Raw genomic sequence first — 21,887 nt, 5'->3', positions numbered from 1 at the left:
TTAACCATTAATTGGGTCATCACAGTATCTCTCTAGGCAATTTTTTTTCTTCCCTAATTCTGAAACAAGTACTTCCAACAAAACTAAGCAGTTATTTAATTTAAAAATAAGTTACATGAAATTACTTGATGATATAAGGGCTTGATATTTTTCTAGGGATCCAAAATAGATTTGGACTTCTTTATGGTCTTTTTTGTCTTTTTACCTCTCCAAATGTATTGCAGTAATAATAAACAAAATCATTTCTAGGTATTGTGCTGCTGTATTGTGCCCACCTCTAGCTATTTATATTGTTCCAAGAATTTTATATTATTGATATTAGGTCTTGGTTTTCGAGAAAATTGTCCTGTATGCTGACTTTGGAAGTGGTAGAATGAATTACAAATGTGTGTTCATGCCCTGCAGATAGAAATTTAGTGGCGAACCATCAAGTGGGCTTCACGCTATGTACCAAATAGCTATTTAGACATCAGATTCTCTCTTACTGATCTTAGTACCAGTGCCTATCTAGAGGAGAATATTTTACCCAAGATAATAGTCCAGTCAGCCTTAAATTTTCACAGATGCTGGCTTACATCTATATAATATTGGCTAAAGACAGTACTGTTAATAGTGTCTTATCATTAGTAGTTGTATTTTTATTAAATATCTTAATGTTTAAGTGTCTCTGAAAAAGTGATGAGGGAGGTAAGGTAGATGGAGGAAATTGCTGAAAACAGCTCATGATCAAAATAGAGCTCTAAAGGATGATTTGCATATCCACATGATTTCTTTTATTTACCATCAAGCATAGAGTGTTATTTAATCAGCTCATTAGGATTGTAAATCATAATATTAAAATGGGAAATATATTTTATGTAAATGGAAGTTTTCAGATATTTCTATGTCAAGGACACATAGATATCACAGCCATTTCAAGTCTAGCCAAGAATTTTCTTCACATCAGGATTTCTTTATTTTTGTCTTTATATATATATATATATATATATATACACACACACACACCAACCAGAGGAGAAATTTTATTAGTGATTCTGAATATTGTGTTAAATACTTTGTATTGCCAAGGTGAAATGTTCAAATGACTAAGTAATACAGTTGTGTGCCAAGTTATTTTATGATCACTTTAGGTAATTTGCATTAAAACAAACTTTAAAAAGCAAGTTTGTTTCATTGAATGTTTGATTGTATCTTTACATCCTTTAAAAGATATTCTGAGTATATTTTTGACAGATTCTTGATTGCAAAGGTACGTTCATTCGTTCTGTATGCCTGGAGTTTTATATCTGCCAGGTAAGAACCTTAGCATCAACGTAAGCAATAAATAAATAAATATAGTAGGACATCAGCTTATCTTTTAACTGAAAACTAGTGGTTAAATCTGTTAGACTCTGAAGGATTGTCAGGCAGTTAATTACATTTAGGAAATTAGTTAGAAAACCACCATTTTTTGAGGTATGAGAGCCCATTATTTGTTATGGATAGAAGTTTGATTTCTTTCAGTACACAAAACTTAAACAAAAAGATACTCTATTTTTAAATGTTTCTATGTGTCACTGGAAAAAATCATTTTTTTCCTTTAGCCAGTTTTTATTTTGAGAGCTAACCAGAAAAAAATATTATGCATAGGTAAAATACACTCATTAACACAGAAGGATATCACAAGCATAATAATTGTTTTATTGCATATTAAAATTAAATGTCATTTAATTCACTCTAATCATTTTTCTTGTCATTTTATTCTTTGTTAAGTTACTTATTCGGTCGGGGGCAGTTATGAGGCACTTTGTCACATCAAGTAATTACTTATCCATGGTGTTTCCTGTACTTTTTTCTAGATTTACTCAGGTTGTGTGTCTGGCCAAAGGTGGATAGGTCTTTTCAGGTCATGATTTGGTTACTCCTTACTAATCCAGCTTAGATGATAATGCTACTAAGGCTGGTATATCCTGAAAACCTTTCTAGCAGTTGAAAATTATAATGCAATTGCTTTTTGCAATTTAAAAGTTTGTTTGTATCCTTTTATAACCTGAGTTGTTTTCATGCCTGTTCCTTCCTGCTGCTAACAAAAATCCTACATTTTATTGCTTCTTCTTGAATCATCTGTAGAATCACTCAATGTTTTAGCTAGAGGAGCCCTTTCAGATGATCTAATTCAGCACCCTCATTTTACAGATGAGGAAACTGAGGCCTTGGACTAGAACAGAGGTCTCCTGACTCAGTCTAGGACTCTTTCTATTACATCATGCTGCCTGATGTTTGTCTTTGTGGAACTCAGCAACAACATATGCAGGGTGAGCTTTTTTAAAAAAATTAACACACAAAGTGATTTTCTACTCTCATGAACTGCTATTCATTATTCGTCTCTAACTCTTATTTTCCTTTCTTACCTATACTATTTTAATCAATTATAGTCCAATTAATCATGACACTTTTTTATTTTGCTGCTACTTCTTGGCATTTGACCATGATTTTTGAAGAGTTAAACTCTTAATAAGATGATTTCTTATCAGTAATACCTATAGCCTTACCAGGCACTATAGCAACAGTAAATTAAAATGTATAACGGATGATTTGTAGTCTTAAATTTGGATTTAAAAAATGAATTACAAGTAAGTAAGTACAAGAGTGTGGATGAGATCTAAGAGCAGATGTGATAAGAAAGTGATTTTTTTGTAAAATATCGAAAAACCGAGAAATATCAGCCAACAGTGACATTTTTGCAGAGGCCTAGCCTTTGAACATATGGAGTTAAAACACATTTATGTTTTAGGTTATTGAGTTATTTTCTGTATTGATGCTCAAATTGGCCTCAAGTTGGCTCCTGTGTCCTCTTGATAAGACCGTAACAGTTTTGGATAGCTTTCTTGGTTTCTGATTTGACAAGGTATTACATGGCTTATGTGGTTTTCAAGGGTAATTCAAGGACTTTTATTCTTTTCTTTTCTTTTTTTCCCAAGTTCTGGTAGTAAGTTCATGATTTACTGGTTCTGCAGGACTGAAGTGTCATTTTCACCCCCATATCAGTCTGGGTTCCTCAGAGAGACAGAACAAATAGTGTGTGTGTATATGTATATTTATAAAATACATACGAGAGGGGATTCACTATGAGAATTAGCTCTTATGATTATGGAGGCTCAGAAGTCAGTCCCTCAGTAGGCTGTCAGGAAGCTGGTGAACCAGGAAAGCTGTAGCAGGCTCAGTCCAAGTTTGAAGGCCTCAGAGCAGGCCAAAGCTTAAAGACCTGAAAACCTCCGGGGCCACTTTTTCAAGTCCTAGAGTCCAAAAGCTTGGAGAACCTTGCTGATGTCCAAACTCCATAAGAGAGAGAAAGAATGAGAATTTGCCTTTCCTCTGTCTTTTTCTGTCAGGGATATTCTGTTTGGATGGTGCCCGTGCACAGTGGGTGTAGGCAGGTCTTCCTTACTCAGTCCACTGATTCAAATGCTAATCTTTTCTGGAACTACCCTCACAGATATACTTGGAAATAATGCTTTACCACCTATCTTGGGTATCCGTTAATCCAGTCAGGTTAGCACCTAAAATTAACCAACACATTCCCCTATCTTCCATTTGTTTTTTGAATTTTTATAAACATAGCTGGAAAGTACAAAATCTTTTAGCTTAATGAAAATTAACATGTTTCTCACGTATTTTCATTTTTTATCTGTTGTTTTAAGTCAGTGAAATAACCACTATGTCAGACTTGAGAATTTTAGGGTTAACTAAGGCACTGTGAATGCTAGATAAATAATTGATTCAGGTGAACTAAGGCAGATATCTTAGAAATATTATTTGACTGCAGTTTTCCTGCAAAGAAATCTGTCGGGAGAAGGGTTGTAGATATTGTTTTATTTTGATCAAGGCAAAATTGTGTATAAATTGTGCTTGAATTATATTTTGTATGCTGGAGTATAAGGGCTATATTTTGTGATTTATAAAGGTTGAAAAAACAGAATAGCTACTATGTGTTAGGCGCTTTATAAAGCACAGATTGCTTTTTAAATGCTTATAATTTGGTAGTGGTTTAAAAATATGTATAATAAAAGGTGACATAACAATATTAATAGTTAAAAGATTAAAAACTGCTTTTCCGTGCAGTCTTACCTGTGAGGTATGTGGGTTAGAGTTTATTCTGTTTCACAGATTAAGAAACTGGGATTTAGGGAAGTTAAAATGACTTGATTTAATGTCTTCATGTCAGAAGCCAAGTAGCATTTGAAAGAAAGTGTCAGTGTGTTCTGATTCCTGGTCTAATAATCTTTTTACTGTTGTTCAGTTTTAAGACGAGTAGTAATGTTTAGGGGTACGGGAGAAAAGTACCCAGACATCTTCAGTGTTGGCATTTGAATGGGCATCATAAAGAGATGACTTTTGAAGAAGAATTTCAACAGTTGTAGTGAAACAAAGAGCTTAAAAGCAGGAAAGCGGGAATTTGTGGGATATGTTAGAATGATAACAATATCTGAAGGATAAAGTACTTTTAAAGAAAGTACTGTACAGCTAGATAGGTACTTTGACACCATAGAATGGAGAACTTAAATGCTTAGATGAAAGGTTTAGAGTGAATGTGGAAGCTAATAGGTGGCTGTAAACATATGACATAATCAGAGTTAATGTTTTTTGCCTACGTGTCAGATAATAGGAAGAGATTCTGAGGCTATTGTAATAATATAGGTGATAGTGCTGTAGAAAGGAAGATGGGGTTACAAGAGGTATTACATAGGTTCTAGAAGATAAAATCTAGAAGATCGAGGGTAGAAGCTGAGATAAGAAGTTGAATACAACGTGATACTAGAGTTTAAAGCCTGGTGAATGTTAATATCAATGATAGTATTAGGGGTGGCAAGAGGAGAAACAAATTTGGGGGTGTAGGACATAAATTGCCTCAGATCATGATGTTGAATTACGAGATTCTGAAAGGACGTATAAATAGACTTTTGTATCAGTCAGCTAAAATTGGAATGCTGGAGTGGGAAAGACCATAGGATATGTTGTAGAGTAGCACATAACAGGAGAGCTTGTATGGATAGTTTTCTAATTCCTCACAGTGGGTGTGAGAGTAAACAGTGAAGATTAGAGGGCTAGTAAAGAAGTCCTCTGTCCACATGTTTAGTGCAAGAAGAAAAATCAGTGGAAGAGACAAATGCTGAGTTGAGAAGCCAAATTCTGAGATTTTAAAGACTGTTCTCATTTTCAGTATTCTCATTTGCCTGGAATGGCAGGAAATGCAGATCAAGAAGTGTGATGTCCTGTTGAATTTGGAGGTGATTAGGTGACAAGTAACAATGTTATTTGGAGCCCACAAAGTCAGGAGCAAAACTTTAACAAAAACAAAAACTTCCTTCATCTTATATGGGTACACATACTCTTTAACTTAAATCCATAAGTGTGATTATACTTTTTGTAGTGTAGTCTTTTTTCTTTGTCCCCCTCTCCACATCAGTTTGTTCTTAATGACTGTGTAATATTCCATAGTGTGAATGTACCATGATCTGATTTTGCTACTCCCCATTTAGTGGACATTCACTCTTTCTTTCCTTTTCTTTAGTCACTAAAAAGCAGTGTTCCTAAAATAAATATCCTTATGAACTTTTATTTCTTTAGGGTGTAGGGTATATGTGTTAGTTGAACTATGTGACATTGTAACTGACCATTTTTACCACACAAAAAAGCAATTCTTATGGTGAGTCTAATGTTTTTAATTTTAATAGAGGTTGCAAGATTGTTTTCCAATAAGAATTCACATTTCCACTTTCACAGTATATGGGACTAACCTTTTCCCCATTTTCCTGCCAGAAACAGGCATTATAGATCTTTCAAATTTTTCCCAGTTTTAAAGGTTTTTTTCTGCTCTCTAGATGGGACATATAGCCTCTAGTATTTTGGTAAAATATATATAAGTATGTGTGTACATACAAGAACATACTATACATGTTTATTTAAAATATTTAAGTATTAAATCTATTTGGAATTTTTTTTGGTCTATGATAAAACATGTGGGCCCAATTTTATTTCCTTTCAGATTACAGTCACTCGTGGCAGTACAAGTCTGTACCACAGTCTCTCCTTTTGCCACTGAATTCAATTCCCACATGGCCTATGTTAAATGTGTTTCTCTTTCACTACTTCTTTTATACTCTGGGATATTTTCAGTCATTTTTCCATATAATTCCATGTCCAATTATAAAAATTACTAAAAATTTTAATAGGAAATTGAATTTGCATTGTATATCAGTTTCAAGAAGTTATTTTTATGATGATGACATTTGTCTCAAAATAAGGGTATACCTTTTCCTTTACTCAGATCTTTACATCTTACAATAAAAATATTTTTGGTTACATAAATCCTTTGTCATCTTGTTCTTTTTTTTCCCTAAATATTTAATAGTTTTTTGCTCTTGTAAATGGGATATTTATTTTTTCATTTGTATTTATAGGTGCTTATTACTGGAGCAGAGAAAAGCTATTGATTTTGTTAGTTACTGTGTTAAATTCCCTTGTAAAGGGCTAGTAATTTTGCTAATGATATGATAGTTATTACCTAGAAGACCTGACAAATTCTGTGGTAGAGAGACAATTTATTCTTTTATATGTCAGTTACTACTTCTTGGCACAAAATAATAGGATGAATGAAAATAAAAGTTTTTAGAATGAACAAAATGTCCAGGAAGGTTCTGTTAAATTTTACCAAAGATGTTGCCTGAGATTGAGGGGCTTTTAGTGAGATGGAGTCATTGAAATTTTTGTAAACTCATGATGGAAAATTTGATAAGGAAGTTAAAAACATAATAAAACGATTGCCAAATGGCTCAGAGGAGGCCAAGTGATTTTAGACCCTATTCTGGTCATTGTTTGGGGTTATGGAGTGCTTGAGTGGGAGTTGGCAAGGCTGCTTGAGCCAAATGTCAGGATCATAGCATTTGTTGTTGAAATGTCTGATTGGTAGATGAAAATAGAGGGAGAAAAGATAAATTACAGGAGGGTGATACTGGATTGAAAGGTACTAAGAAGGATGTGTTGCTTGAAGTGATTAAGAAAACCTGTTCAATTAGGAACTGAGAAGATCAGAGATTTGAGTTTACACTAAAAAAAGTTATTTATTTTTAAACAGTTATAGTATTTAGAGAAATTTTGAAGTATGTGGCATGAGGGAAGCCATGGTTTGCATGATCTGAGGAATTTGTCAAAATACACATGCTTCTGCTTTATCTCTGTCTTGCTGAAATTTAATTGGCTTTTCAGGGTTGTCATAGAGTTTATGACATTACTTTGAAAATGCTGCCCCAGGTGACTTTGATACACCACAATAAGTAAAAACACTGGTATAATAGAAACTGGAGCAGGGACCTTTTTCTTTCTTCATATTCAGTGTTTGGCCAAAAAAGAAATGGAGATAGAAATTATTGAAATTGAGGGTGTAATGGTGATCAGTATGGGAACTTGGGAGAAGGAATATTGAGTTTAAGTTACTGAAGATTATTTTTTGGTATTTTAAAACACTAATGACTAGTAAAAAGAAAAAGTCATATTTTTTTTCAACAAATAATAATTGAGTGCCCTCTGTGAATCAAGCTGTATTCCAGGCATAAAACTACAGTGGTGAATAAGAAAGATCAAGGGTCTACTCTTATGTAGTTTTCATTTTTTAGTGAACGTAAATTGTCCAGAAAAGATACAGACTCCATGAGAAACTGGAAGAGGTAAAGGAAATCAGTATTTTTTTCTTTGTCTCCTAAATGACATTTTCTAATGGCTACTTTTAATCAGGATCCAACTAAAGTCTACAAATTGCTTTTAGTTTCTAAATTCTTTGTCTCTTCCACTTACTGAGATAAGAAATTGATTCATTTGTCCTGTGGAATTTCCCACATTCTGAATTTGGCTAATTGCGTACTTGAGGTATTGTTTAACACAGTCTACTCTCCTCCTGTGATTTCTGTAGAGTGGGTAGTTAGAGGCTTGATTGAACTTTTAATTCTTTGGTCATAAAGTCTTTTATCTTCCTTTTACATCACATCATGAGGTATAAACCATCTGTTGTCTGATTTTCAGTGATGTTGATATTAATTCATCTGCTATAGTCAGAATGTTTTTGTCCCTCCAAAATTCACATGTTAAAATCTAATCCCTGATGTGTTGATATTAAGATGTTTGGGAGGTGCTTAGGTTGTGAGGATGGAGTCCTTGTGAATGAGATTAGTGACCTTATAAAGAGGCTGGAGGGAACTCATTTTGCCTTTCTGTCATGCGAGGGTGCAGCAGCAAGGCCCTATCTGTGAGGCAGAGAATGAGCCTTACCAGACACTAAATCTGTTGGCACCTTGATTTTGGACTTCCTAGTCTTTAGAACCATAAGTAATAAATTTATACTGTTTATAGATTACCCAGCCTAAGGTATTTTTGTTATAGCAGCCCTATGCACTAAGACACCATCCATTATAAAGTTCCACATCAAATTTTCCCCTAGTGGGCTTAGCACTCATTCAAGATTGGTGTCTAGGTCCATTATTTTTTCAGAGATAGCAAAATGGTTATTTTCTCATCATATCATTACTTCTGCATTGAGTAGCAGGAATTAGGCTGTGGTGTTGGCTGATAATCAAACCATCTCGGATAAAACATCTTGCTCCCGTCACTTACGGTGAAAGATCCCCAGTCGGGGTAGATGAGCATCCAGTGACTTCTTTTCCTTTGCAACACACTGGGCAGCAGATGAGTGCAACCATTGTTTTTGAGAGCCTTGTCTCAAAACCACTTTGGATTCAGCATTACACAAAAGTAATGGTGCCTTTATGTTTTGAGAGTATCCCAAAAGACCAGCTTTATGTAGTTTTAAGCATGTCCTGTGTGCCAGTCGAGATACAGTCCATGGTGCATTCCTTTGCATTTTGAAGGATGGTGATAGATTTCAGCTTCTACAAGGACTTTACTGGTTCATTATAAAGGACACAGATGATCAGATGAAGAGATACATTTTGTGAGGTATGGAAGGCTCCCAAGCACAGGAGTTCCTTTTCCTGTGGAGTTAAGTGCACCATATGGATGCTTTCACCAATCCAGAAACTCCTCCTATCTCCTATTAATAAGATACCAGGGGTCTTTGATAGTTTCCTTGCTTTCTTGCATGATAAGATGTTTTGGGTTCCCTGCTTCAGCCCTGAAATTGGCCATTTTTCCAAGGAGTTTGGATTCTTTTTAGTGGAAAATGTTTACATACTACAATCTAGATATGGGGTACTCATTACTATTGGTTGTCATTAATTGGTTCTAGGCCATTTTAGAACTAGATAATGCATGTTTTTAGTAAGTGAAAAATCATGATTTCCTACTTATAAATGTAAGATTATAGGATTTTAAAGCTTCATTTGTATGAATTTTAATGAAAATATATTAACGTATTCTAAGCATTAAAATAATTTTAATTTAATTTTTTGCATTCAGTTCCATAGGATACAAATTTTTAAATAAAAGTAAAATGGTCAAACTTATTTACCATCAAGAAAAATTGTTCTCTAGACAATAGGACACATTCATCCTCTAACTTCTCAAATTCCCAAGCAAGCATATTGCTGTATATCCTCCAGATGTAGCCAGCTTGTGGAGTACAGTACTATACTATGAAGAAAAGATGAAAAGGTTTTTCTTCTAAAGTTACAAATTTAAAACTATTGTTACAAGACTTCTGAAAACAGTTTAAAATTTCTTTGAGGTTATTTTTTTGTCCTTAGTCTATATCCCCTAGGTATGTATACAATCAAAATGCTGTTTTAAAGTTGATCAGTTTTCTTTATGATAGCAAACAGTTTCACTGGTTTACAATAATAAAGGCTTCTTTTCCATTCATTTTACATGTAGATGATGTGGGTTGGCTGTGGCTCTGTTCCATGAGTCTGTTCATTTGGGGATCCAGGCTGTTGGAGCAGGCCCCATGTGGGACATGCTCATTCTTTTGGCAGAAGAAAAGAGCAAGAGAGCTGGCACACACTTGTAATATCTCTTAAGTCTTGTGATTGGATATAGGGTGTATCATATCTACACAAATTCCATTGGCCAAAGTGTGTCACATAGCCAAGGTCCAAGTTGTTGGGGCAGAGTTAAATAACTCTATAGCAAGAAGAGAAAAGTGTGATACACTTGAGTTGTATTCAGCCATATAAAGTTATTGATGCCATCATAGTTACCATAATTAGTGTTAGTTTTGTTTTTGTTTTTGAGGGGTTATCTGAAAACCAAGCTAGACAGATAACTGAAGGTAAGGGGAAAAGTCTTGTTATCTGTTGTCTGTACCTGTCACTTACATCATTGGAGGGGGAAAATGGTAGCATATGTATTTACCAGTCCTGGGCTTTCTCAGCTTAGTAACTGTTAGGAGTTGAATTGTGTCCCCCAAACTTCAAATGTTGATGTCCTAACCTTCAGTACCTCAGAGTGTAGTCTGATAGGGTTTTTAGAGATATTCAGGATAAAATGAGGTTATTAGGGTAGGTCCTAATACAGTATGACTGATATCCTTATAAAAAAGAGGAAATTTGTACTTAGACATAGAGGGAAAACAGTATGAAGAAACACAGGGAGAAAACGGTGAAGTGACTGTAGTAATGTATCCATACGCCAAGTGCTATGGTCTGAGTATGTCCCTCCAAAATTCATGTTAAAACCTAACCTCCATTATGGTGGTATTAAGAGTTGGGGCCTTTTGGGAAGTGAGTCCTCATGAGTGGAATTAGTACCCTTAGAAAAGAGGTTGAAGGGAGCTCCTCTGCTCCTTAGGCCATGTGAGGATACAGCAAGAAGATGCCGTCCCTGAAGCAGGGATCCCTCACCAGATGCCAGATCTGCTGGTTCCTTGGTCTTGGACTTCCCAGCCTCCAGAACTGTGAGAAATTTCTGTTGTTTATAAATTACCCAGTCTAAGATATTTTAGCAGCCCAAATGAACTGAGACACCAAGGAATCTAGGAGAGGGATCTGGAACAGATCCTTCCTCAGCACCTTAAGAGGGAGTGTGGCCCTGCCAACACGTGGATTTCAGACTTCTGACTAAAGAATTGTGAAACAATAAAATTCTGTTGTTTGTGGTATATTGTTTAGGCAGCCCCAGGAAACTAATGCAGTGAAACTTTGACAGTGTAGTTCTGTTTGGCTTGATTGTAAGCGTGGGGGAAGGAATATGAACTATAACTGTAAGTTGCTATGTTGTGAGTGACTTTATTGCCAAGCTAAAAAAAATTTGAGACTTTGCTAGAGGAGTGCCTTGAAATATGTTTGTCAGCCAAAGCAAGAAGAAACTAGCGTGAGGGTAGCTGTTATTTTATTTTTTTTAACTTTTATTGTGTAATAATAGGGTAGTCTAGCTGCTGAGGTGATGCAAGAGGATGGATACTCTATTCAGATTTAGAATTGCACCTTCCAATTTTTTGTCCTTCCCAGCTCTGAAAAGGTGCAGGCGTATTTGAATTAGTTCTTTTTAAGCTGGAAATCTGCAAAAAGCCACATAACACTAAGTTTTATAGTTGGTTAGTAGGGAAGTTTTGAAAGAAAGTATCGGGGGTTGAATTTTGTCCCCCAAAAGATATGTTAAAGCCCTAGCACCCCCAGTACCTATGAATATGACCTTGGAAAACAGGGTCTTTGTAATCAAGTTAAGATGAAATCATTAGTATTGTCCCTGTTCCAATATGACTGGTGTTTTTATTAAAAGAGGGAAATTTAGACACAGACACACAAAGCACAATGGCGTGTGAAGACCCAGACACAGAGGGAAGTTGGCCGTGTGAAGTGAAGGCAGAGACTGAAATTTTGCTGCTACAAGCCAAGGAAACCCTGAGGCTACAGAAACTGGAAGATGTATGGGGTCATTTCTCTTCCAGAAGCATTGGATGGAGTGTGGTCCTGCCCACACAGTTGATTTCAGACTTAATGACTACAACTGTGAGACAATAAATTTCTGTTGTTTTAAGCCACCCAGACTGTGATACTTTGTCACGGCAGTCCTAGGAAACTAATACAGAAAGGCATAAGGATTTTGAGAGTACTTTGTGGTCTGAAGACTGTTTTTCTTAAATTGTCACATTTTGCAGATTATCAGAATGGTTTTAGTTGGATAAACCACTGGTTCCCAAACTTTGTTGTGCACTGTATTCACCTTCAAATCTTTAAAAAATACTGTTTCTGCCTTCCTTGTCTAGAGATTTGAGTTTAATTAGTATGGAGTATGATATGATGTCAGGATTTTTAAAAGCTCCCCAGTTGATTCTAATGTACGGCAAATTTTGAGGGAACTGCCTGGCTAAATCTTCCAGCTTAGTCCAATAATCTCCCATCTCCCCCAGTCTCTTGCTAATATCCCCCCTCCTCCCCCAAGTCATTTGTACCTTGGCCTACCTTGTTTGTCTTTTTAAAATTGTACTCTTTTCTGTTCTTGCCAACTAGGCTAGACAAAAATCTTTTATTTATAACGTTGCTCTAAGGGGTCTTATTTGTATTAAAACACTGAACAAATTTTTAAAATTTCTAAGTCACATGTGCATCTGTTTTTGAAGGATGAATTATGAGTTATTAGTATTACATAAATTGCAAGTAAATGAAAAACTAACACTATTAAAGTAGACTTGTTTCATGAAATATGCAAGTAATTTTAATTATTCAAATTGTTATTGAGCATTCTCTTACAAGATTGGATTAGAAATGATAAATTGAAGGATGCAAGAATGCCTGCCTTCTCAAACATTTCTTTTTTGTCTTCAGGTCTCCTACTTTATATCATTTTTTTCCCCATTCTTAGATCACAAAGTGAGAGATTCACTGTCTGTGGTTGTATTCTGGATTAGCAATTTCTCCATGAGAAATTCTAAATTGGGGTTTTCTTTTGGAGGAGGGGCATGTTGTAGCCTAAAAATAAAAATAAGCAGCACATTTTGGATCATTTGGGCGGCCACTTTGAAACAAAGTACAACTATTCATGTTTATTTTAATCCTATAGTTGGCAATAGACATCAAGCATCTTGATATTGATAGGTAAATTTCATTTTATAGTTTAAGATAAATACTATTCCTAGTTTTATATTTATATAAATTTTGATAACATAATAATCTTAGTCAGCTCTTGGAATCAGTGTGTTTTTACTTTTAAAAGGTACTTAATATTACTCAAGTTTGAGAAACACTGAGTTAAGAAAATGTATTTATGCTTTTGTTGCAATATAAGTAATTTCCTTGGAAAGCAGAACATTAAACTATTATTATTCATTAGCACTGTAGTATATCAGCTTGCCAAGCTTGTCGTCTACCTGGCTCTAAGGAATGAAATGTTTTTTTTGATGATGAGAGTTGGAGAGGTACTGTTTGAAGAGTGCAACAGGCTCAGTTGGTGTTAGAGTGTGGGATGTCAGAGTTAGGTTCAAGAGAGGATGGGGAGCAGGAAACTGTGAAGGTAGAATTTCATTAGTGGAATAGTGCTAAATATTGGGGTGGGTGGTAGACTAGTCTAGGGAAAGGGGTAACAGGAGATTGTAGGGAGAGCTGTGTTTACTCAATAATTCCTAGGCTTAGTCTTCCAAACTGGCAAGAGGTTGATAATGGCTCATATACAAGGATTTTGAAAAGAAAGAAAGCCCTGTCATCTTAGGCTTGAGTATCTTTTTAATATATCCACAGCAATTATTGATGTGGTAGCACTAGCAGTGGTGAGTGTGGACAAGGTTTTTCCTCTCTGTTCTCTAAATCCCTTCCCCTACATCTCCACTGCTCATTCTTATGTGTCCTCAGCAACACAGGAGAAAGTATGGAAATTGTACCATACCTTCTGGTGTGATCTAGAAATCTGGCTATAAAATTTGTTGCTCAGCTAGTAGCTCCCTTCCTTTATTTCTCATGTAGCTAACAGATTGAGTATATGATGAATCAATTCTGTGATTGATTCAGTGCCAAAGTACTGCATTCTTTGTTGCCTTATTTGTGGTGAAGAAGGCTGTCAGTGCTTGTAGTCTTGAATTTATTTTCTTTGGGAAATAGAGTGCAAGAGAGAAACCAAATTTCAGTTGATGGGAAATTTCAGGTGTGTGGCCCTTTGGAACCTTACCACTTAACACACATAATGAGTCTGGGTGGAAAAACCATGCAAGGTAATATAGATCCCACCAGAAGAGAAGGGAGTGTGTTGTGGTGGCAGTGCCTCTTTCCCACAGCTTCCACACCTTTTCTACAGCTTTTTTTAGTAGAATTTGGAGGAAATGGGATGCAATCTGGAATTTAGCTGTGAAGACTACTTTTATGTTAATGGATTTCTTTTTGTTAACAGTGCTCAGGGCTTAGAACAGTGGCAGACATATAGTGTAATAGTAAAATATTTGTTAAATGCATGATAGAAAAACTAAATTTCAGTAAAATTATCAAATCAAGTGGGTATATCTGGAAAGAAGTCCATTTACAGAGATGTTGTCTCAGAAAATTTATAATTTTCACTGCTGATATATTTTAGAGTTAGTAGATGTTATATGTTCTATCCAAACTAAAACTTTGGTATATTTAATAAACCTTTTTGTTTATTAAATATAAATTTATTAAATACCTAATGTGTATTCCAACATGAACACAAAAGAAAACAAACTAAAGATTTAGGTCATATCAAAATCTGAACAGTACTGTAGCTTAAGGAGGCTATTTTCTTATTTCCCCAGGGAAAACTCTTTGACGAAAAGATTATCACCAGTATTGCCAGGAGGGAATCAAGTTGTATACTAGCAGATCACAAACATTTTAGTTAGTGTTCCATTACAGTCTTAATTTATTGATGACCCCAAAGAGCTTTTGTTTATGTGGTTTATAGCTATCGATATTTACTGCACCATATAGTAAAACTGAAATTTGATATTACTTACTAATATATTTTAACATAACACACCCATTCATAGCACTTTAACACAAATCATGTATTTTTGTGAAAAATAAGTGTTTTCCAAGACAAAATATTTAAAGAAAAGAGTGGCATTGTTTTTACGTTTTTGCAAATCTCTGTTAATCTCTAAAAAAGGCTGGGTTCTCACATCTTCTACATTCATGTGTTGAGTTATGATGGAGTAGTTTAAATATTTGAAAAAAAATCTGGAATTTTTCAAATCAAAAGAAAAATTTACTTTTAAGATAAATTTTGATATTTTACTTTGCTACTACACCAAACCTCAACAAGTGGATAGTTTCTTAAGAGTTAGCTATAGTGTAGGATCTGAAATTGTATCAGTGAACTTTTTGTATTCCGTTACATTAAAATCCACTGGTCTCTTGAACTTCAGTGGATCTTTTACCCGTGTATAATTTTGCACTGGCCATTGAGGAAAGAATTGGTTCCCTGAGTTATAAAGATCTTCTGTACGTTTATTGTGCAATATCAAAAAATTAGAGCCATTAACATTACCACTGATCTTATTAAAGAAGTATTTAAGCATTAGGAAACTGTCAAGCTCCAAAATCCTAATTTTCACTTAAAAGCTTAAGTTTTATCCTTGCCAGCAAATACTGTTAGTTATTTTCTTTAAAGTGAGTTTCACTTTGTTCATTTGTAAGAAAATGTGTGCCATATTTCCAGTCTGAAAAACCTTACTTTTGATTGTTCTTTGAGGCATAAATGGTGTTTCATGAAAAAAGTAGCTAGTTCATCTTGCAATTCAAATAATTATACAGTGCCTTTTCTTTGAAACAACCATTGCTTTGGTATGCAGTGGAAGTGCTTTATCTGTACTTAACATTTTGTTATATAGGAATAGGATATTAAAAAGATGTATATTTGAGTATCAAGATTTTAATAAAATGAATAATTTTTGCTGCTTCATCGAGATATTTTTCAGGGAAGAAATTTTTTTTTTTTGAGTGCGTGATGGTGAAAAAATGCAATGACTGTTAGTATGGTAAGGTGCCACTGCCTTGATTTGTACTCAGATGTGAGCAGTTTTACCCACTGTTGCTTTGTAACGTCATTGCAAGTGTCATTTTAGTGAAAAAGACAAGTAATATCTTAGTAACATTATAAAAATAATTCTGACCCTCACAGACCCCTTAAAAAGTCTTGGGAACTCCAGGGTTATACAGATTGCACTGTGAGACCCAATTTCTATGCTAAGTACAAAGTAGACTTTTCACTGGGACATTATATTCAAATTATTAAAGATATCTTGTAAAAATAACTTACATAAAATAAATGAGTTACAGGATCAATTATTTTAAAAGAGTATTTTCTCCTTTTTGATAGTGTGAATAAAATAATATTTTGTGAGATTGAGTCTTATTTAAAAATATAGTTTAAACTTAGCACTTGTCCAGTGTTAAGAGTGGTAGAGTCAGTGTTAAGAGTGGTAGAGTTTTTGTTTGTTTTAAGGAAATACGTTGCTTTGTTTCTCTTCAGACATAATATCACAGGCAGTCATGAAAATATATCTTTGAAATGTTTGCAGATGTATTTGTAGTTTTCAGGGATAATGCACAAAAAAGTAAATTTGTTGTCGTTTAATGTTAGTACTTTAAGAAATCAGTGAAATTATTCATTTTGTTGGACTGGGGCTTTTTTTGTTAGTTTTGGTTTGATTATTGTATTAAAATAAGCTGAAATATGCGTGTTATTTAGAATTTAGTGTTTCTCCTTGAGATTATTTATGTGGTTGTATCTAAATCCTAATGTTACATTTGCTTTACAGTTTACAAATGTACTTTAGTAAATATGGTTTCATTTAGTCTATTAAGGTACTTAATTTAGTCACATTTTAGGCTATTTGCTAAAGACAGTAAAGCTAAGTCTTAAAATTTACCTTCTTTAATGTACAATATTTTATACACACAAAAGTGGCATAATCTAACATTGGTAGGATTTTAATTATTACTTTTAAAGAGGCAGGAAATTAAGGGTAAAGCAGTTTTTTGATGCTTCTCCTGTAGTGAATGGGACATTGGTGGGCAGAAGATTATAAATGTTAATGTATTATGTTAATCTTGTCATCTTTGATCATTTCAAGAAGACAGCATAGGTTTCTAAAGATAGAGTCAAATTTTCAAAAAGGCAGATTCTAGCAATTTGAACTTTAGTAAATTCAAAGGTATTGAATGAGTGATTAAACAGAGTTTTAAGAATTTGTGATGATGGATTTGTATGTTTACTAGGGCTGCCAAAACAAAATACCATAGTCTGGGTAGCTTAAATAACAGAAATTTGTTTTCTCACAGTTCCAGATGCTAGAAGTCCAAGATCAAGGTGTCAGCAAGGTTGGTTTCTTCTGAGGCCATTTTTCTTGACTTGCAGATGGCCATCTTCTCACTGTGTCCTCACATGGCCCTTCTTCTGTGCACATGTATCCTTGATGTGTCTTCCTGTTCTTATAAGGGCACCAGTCATGTTGGATTAGTCCCCACCCAAGTGGCCTCATTTGGACTTAGTCACCTCTTTAAAGGCCCTATCTTCAGATACAGTCACATTCTGAGGTGACTCACTTCCCCTCCACACACACTTGGTTTTTTTTCTTGTTAGTTATGATAGTTTGAGTTTGTAGTAAAAAGTACAATAGGTCCACCATATTAAAGAAATAGTATTGTCACAGTGTGTCTTGGTTTCAGCAAGACAGTTTGATAGAGTTCCCTATGATAACCCTGTGGGCAGCAAGACAGCAGATGGACTATTACTTTGCTTCACAGCAGGTTGAGAACTCACATCCAACAAACAAAATAATTTTAATAGATTATTCTGTTGTGAGTTTAAAAGTTGTTATTTAGTGGGTATTGTAATGGTCTGTGTGACAGCAGAGGCTGGCTGATCATTTAGGACTGCCATTTATACTGAGGGCCATGTAAACTGTACAGTGACAGCCTGTAGTATACAGGGGGCCTTGACATCGTATGTCATGACTTTGAATTAGCAACAGACCTTGTAGTGCCAAGAATTTTGATTCTTTATACTCATTGTTTTTTTTTCCTGCATGGATGAAAGTCAAATTTAAGTGCTTAGTATTTAAATAACATTTCTATATATAGAAATGCTGTTCTCACATGTCAGCATTGTCACATTGAAATGAGGAAGATAATAATGAAGAGGAAATTAAATAATATGTATAAGGCCTAGCACCATACATAGCATGTAGCAGGTACTTAGTAAATGGGAATATACTTTCCTCCATTTTTCTTAACATCCGTATTAATGAGAAGCAGTGTGCACACAGGAGCAAGGGTAACTTGGTGCATTTCAGAAATTTTGAATTAAAAATAAACTTAGCTCTCCAACACTGTTAAAGAAGCCTGTAAGCCACCTACATTTTAAGTTCTTTGCCTTCCTGCACCGCTAGCCTTAAGTTGTATGCTCTCCTAGTTTTTTGTACTTTTTCTTGTCTGAGTTATAACTAGTTAATTGTCTTTCTTTCCAGCAATCTGTAAGCTCATAAGGTCTGGTCCTAGTCTGCTTTATTTAGCTGTGTCTTCAGCAGCTGTGATAGTACCTTGTACCATTGGAAGTACTCAACCATAGTTTTGACTGAGTGAATGCAATAAATTGGTCAGAAAAAGTGTTACAGTATGTTTTTTTCCCACCATTTTTACTAATCGTATGATCGTTGTAGTGGTTTTTTTTTCACTTTTCACCTAAAAAAAAAAAAAAAAAAAAACACATTTATTCCTCTCTGATGGGGACACACACATGCAAAATGATCATCTGATCCGCATTTGTTTGGATTGGCTTGTCACCTCAAAGTAATACAAGTAACTAGAAATATAACCTTCTTATGTGAGGGGGACCCACCATGGTGCCACTCTCCATGAGCTGTGAATGATAACATTGTATCTCAACTGGAGCATCTCTGCTGGGCTGTCCTCCTTTTACACCAAGAGTTCAGCTTCTGTAAAGTGTGACTTCCTGGGGGGTTGCTACACTTTCTAGGTACCCACTTCCATGGGCAGTTCTTTCCACTTTCTAGTCCAGAAACAATTGGAAAAATCTGACTTTCCCCCTCTTTTCTTTTTTATTTCTTCAAATCCAATCTGTCACTAACCTTAGTCATTTTCTTGTTTTAATTTGTCAGTATTCATTAAAAATAAAATAGCCATTCATCTAATTCTCATTGACCCAGAAATTTACTTGTGTGGACTTTTCCTGATCTTGGGGAATATTCATAAGTGCGTGCCAACCAAAAAGACCTGGAAGAAAAACACATCTTATGTCAGTCTTAGAATAATGAAAATTTAGAATCATCTAACTGTTGAACAAAAGAATTTAATACGTATGTTATGGGATAGTATGTTGCTACTACACATTTTGGACTAAATTATTTTTGTAAGATAAAGTAATTTTGTTATACATTTGACTTTGGAACACACACAGAATTCCCATATCTTATAACAGTGTGTTGTAGGTAGGAGATTTAAGGAGATAATCTTTTTTCTTTCTTTCTCTCTGTCCATAACTCTTTCGCTGTTTTTTTCAGTCATTTGAATTTAAAATAATGTGATATCTAGGATCATAGTTGGGCCTGGTTTGCTTCAAGAATGGGATTAGAAAAGAATATGATATCTGTGTTGATTGAGGCTAAAGTCTGAAATAGTACTGGATGTGTAGAAGAGAAACTAGGAGATGATTAAATATTTGGAGCAGTTATTGTTCAGTATGTCTGCTGAATTTAGTTTTGTGGTGCTGAAAATTCGGTACATATTCAGTTGAATGAATGAATTATAGCCATATTGCCTCAGTACTGTGTTTTTATAATATTTGCTAAATTATTGTCTATAAAGTCATGAAGTAAAGTAGTATTTTGTAGTGAACTTTTAAAATATTAATACTTTTGAATAAGAATGTACTTTTGAATATAACCACGTGGCTAAGTATTAAGAATGTAGTTTTGTGTTTGCTTTTGGCCACTATAATATAGCTCTGAATTGAATTAAGTAGTTGACTGACTAACTGCTAAGCATTTTAAGTAAAAGCTTTTATGAGTTTACAAGCAGTTTCTGAGAGTTAGGATGGAAAGTACAAAGATACCTAATTTTTCTTGGAACTCGGTTATTTATTATTTAAGCATGAACAAGTGTGATCAGGCAGAATATACAAATAAATGCTTTGTGAATTTAGGAAGTATTAATTTATTTTGGGTATCCTGTTTAATAGTTCATAAGTTCCTTGAGGGTAGGACTTTGTTTACACATAATACACCTTCCACTAGGCCTGACACTGAGGTGATAACAGGGTAAAGATTGGGTGAGTGTCTCTGCTATTTTGTGACCTACTTTAAAGATAATTGTTCTGGGGCCGACCCCCTGGCTCACTTGGGAGAGTGCAGCGCTGGTAGCACCGAGGCTGCGGGTTCGGATTCTATATAGGGATGGCCCGTGCGCTCACTGGCTGAGCGTGGTGCAGGCAACACCGTGCCGAGGGTTGCGATCCCATTACCAGTCAGAAAAAAAAAAGATAATTGTTCTGAAAGATACCACACTGGAGGAGGTAGCAGTGGTAAGTGTTCTTGTGTGCCCTCTGAGAATCTGTGTTACCTGGTATCTAGTCTTCATGTAGGGCATGTGAAGACTACAAGTAAACTAGAAAGGACCATTTCTGCCAAGCCATGTTAAGTACACTAATGAAGTAGTGGTATTTTCAGTAATTTTGCTGTTTGGTGCATAGACTTTTAAGATGTTTTGGACTTGGGCCTTTTAAGGTCTTTTCCCTTAAAAAATTGAGTTTTGATTGCCAGAAACTGATGCAGCATTATAATTAATGGGATAATCAGTTCATGGAAGTTTGAACAGATGATTCCCCTGCTCTGCTTGTTCAGTATTTTTTATTATGGCTTAAAAAAAAATACCAGCAATATGTATCTATTTGAGAAATTTTTATAAACATTACTTAGTATCATTTTGATTTGTATTTTTCTTTGCCATGGAATCACTTAGGTAATGCTCAAACACCACTGATCACTACTTTAAGTTGGGACATTGATTACCTTTGCTTATCAGAAGCGGTCATTGTTGAAAACCTTTGCATCTTAGGTACTTCTTCAGTGCCAGTGTTCATTATCTGAGTGTGGACTGAACAATGTATTAGAGAAAGAGAATACAGCAAGCCCTTGAACAACACGGGTTTGAACTGCACAGGTCCACTTATATGTGGATTTTTCTCAGTACATGTATTGGAATTTTTGGTTAGTATGTCATGGATACATGACATACGTAACCAAACAGTTGAGTAGCCTGCCTAACAGTAGGCTATTAGTAGTTCAGTATTTAACTGCTTAAGTACTACTTAAGTAAAAATGAGGGGTCCTCCCCACACCTGCCTGGGGCTTGGGGAGTGCAGTTGCATGGCTGTGACCCAAGAAGAAGTTATACGAGGATTTTCTACTGCTTGGGAGTGGGATGTGGGGCAGGGGAACGTGCCCCTTGTTGTTCAAGGGTCAACTCACTTGATGCTTGGATTTCACCTCGCCATCTCATTTTGGAAAATCCTAAAATAAAAGTCACTAGTTGTTTCTGACAAACATCCATAATGGGTAAAATTATGATTTAATTTCTTATAATTTTATAATGGGTAGGGTTGTTTGTTTTCTTTTTAAATTCATTCAGTTCAAGAGGCTTTAAAAAATTAGCTATTGAGTGCCTACCATGTGTGCTAAGCGCAGTACTGCACTTTACTGGGAATTAAGGTAAAATTGAGCAAGGTATCCTCCAGAGCACTTATCATCGAATGTGATATCTAGACAAGATGTCCTGGGCCAAAATCATCAAAGGAATATTTACCTTTATCATTCCACTAAGCATTTATTGAACATTCAGGTTATACAAAATTAATTGTATTCTTTGAAGTAATTTGGGGGATAGTACCGTTTTCTTTACATGAAGATAGTTGCAACTCTTGCTGTATGGTTTTCCGCCTCA

At 35.0% G+C, this 21,887-nt stretch overlaps 1 protein-coding gene across 4 annotated transcripts in view; it reads left to right on the top strand.

Moving 5' to 3' along the window:
• The window catches only part of TBL1XR1 (TBL1X/Y related 1), a 156,940-nt gene that overhangs the window by 93,234 nt on the left and 41,819 nt on the right, over positions 1-21,887 (top strand). Inside the window, exon 1 of one of the 4 annotated variants that reach the window (XM_063099131.1) lies at positions 2,259-2,294. The exons of the other annotated variants lie outside the window; for them this stretch is intronic. The gene's annotated coding sequence lies outside the window, so the exon portion shown is untranslated. Of the gene's footprint in view, positions 1-2,258; positions 2,295-21,887 lie in introns of those variants that run through there. 4 annotated transcript variants of the gene reach the window in all.

The sequence above is a fragment of the Cynocephalus volans genome, chromosome 1, assembly GCF_027409185.1.
Source record: "Cynocephalus volans isolate mCynVol1 chromosome 1, mCynVol1.pri, whole genome shotgun sequence".
NCBI classification, from domain to species: domain Eukaryota; kingdom Metazoa; phylum Chordata; class Mammalia; order Dermoptera; family Cynocephalidae; genus Cynocephalus; species Cynocephalus volans.
Note: the sequence above shows the minus strand (reverse complement) of the source record. Positions and strands in the feature narration are given on the sequence as shown.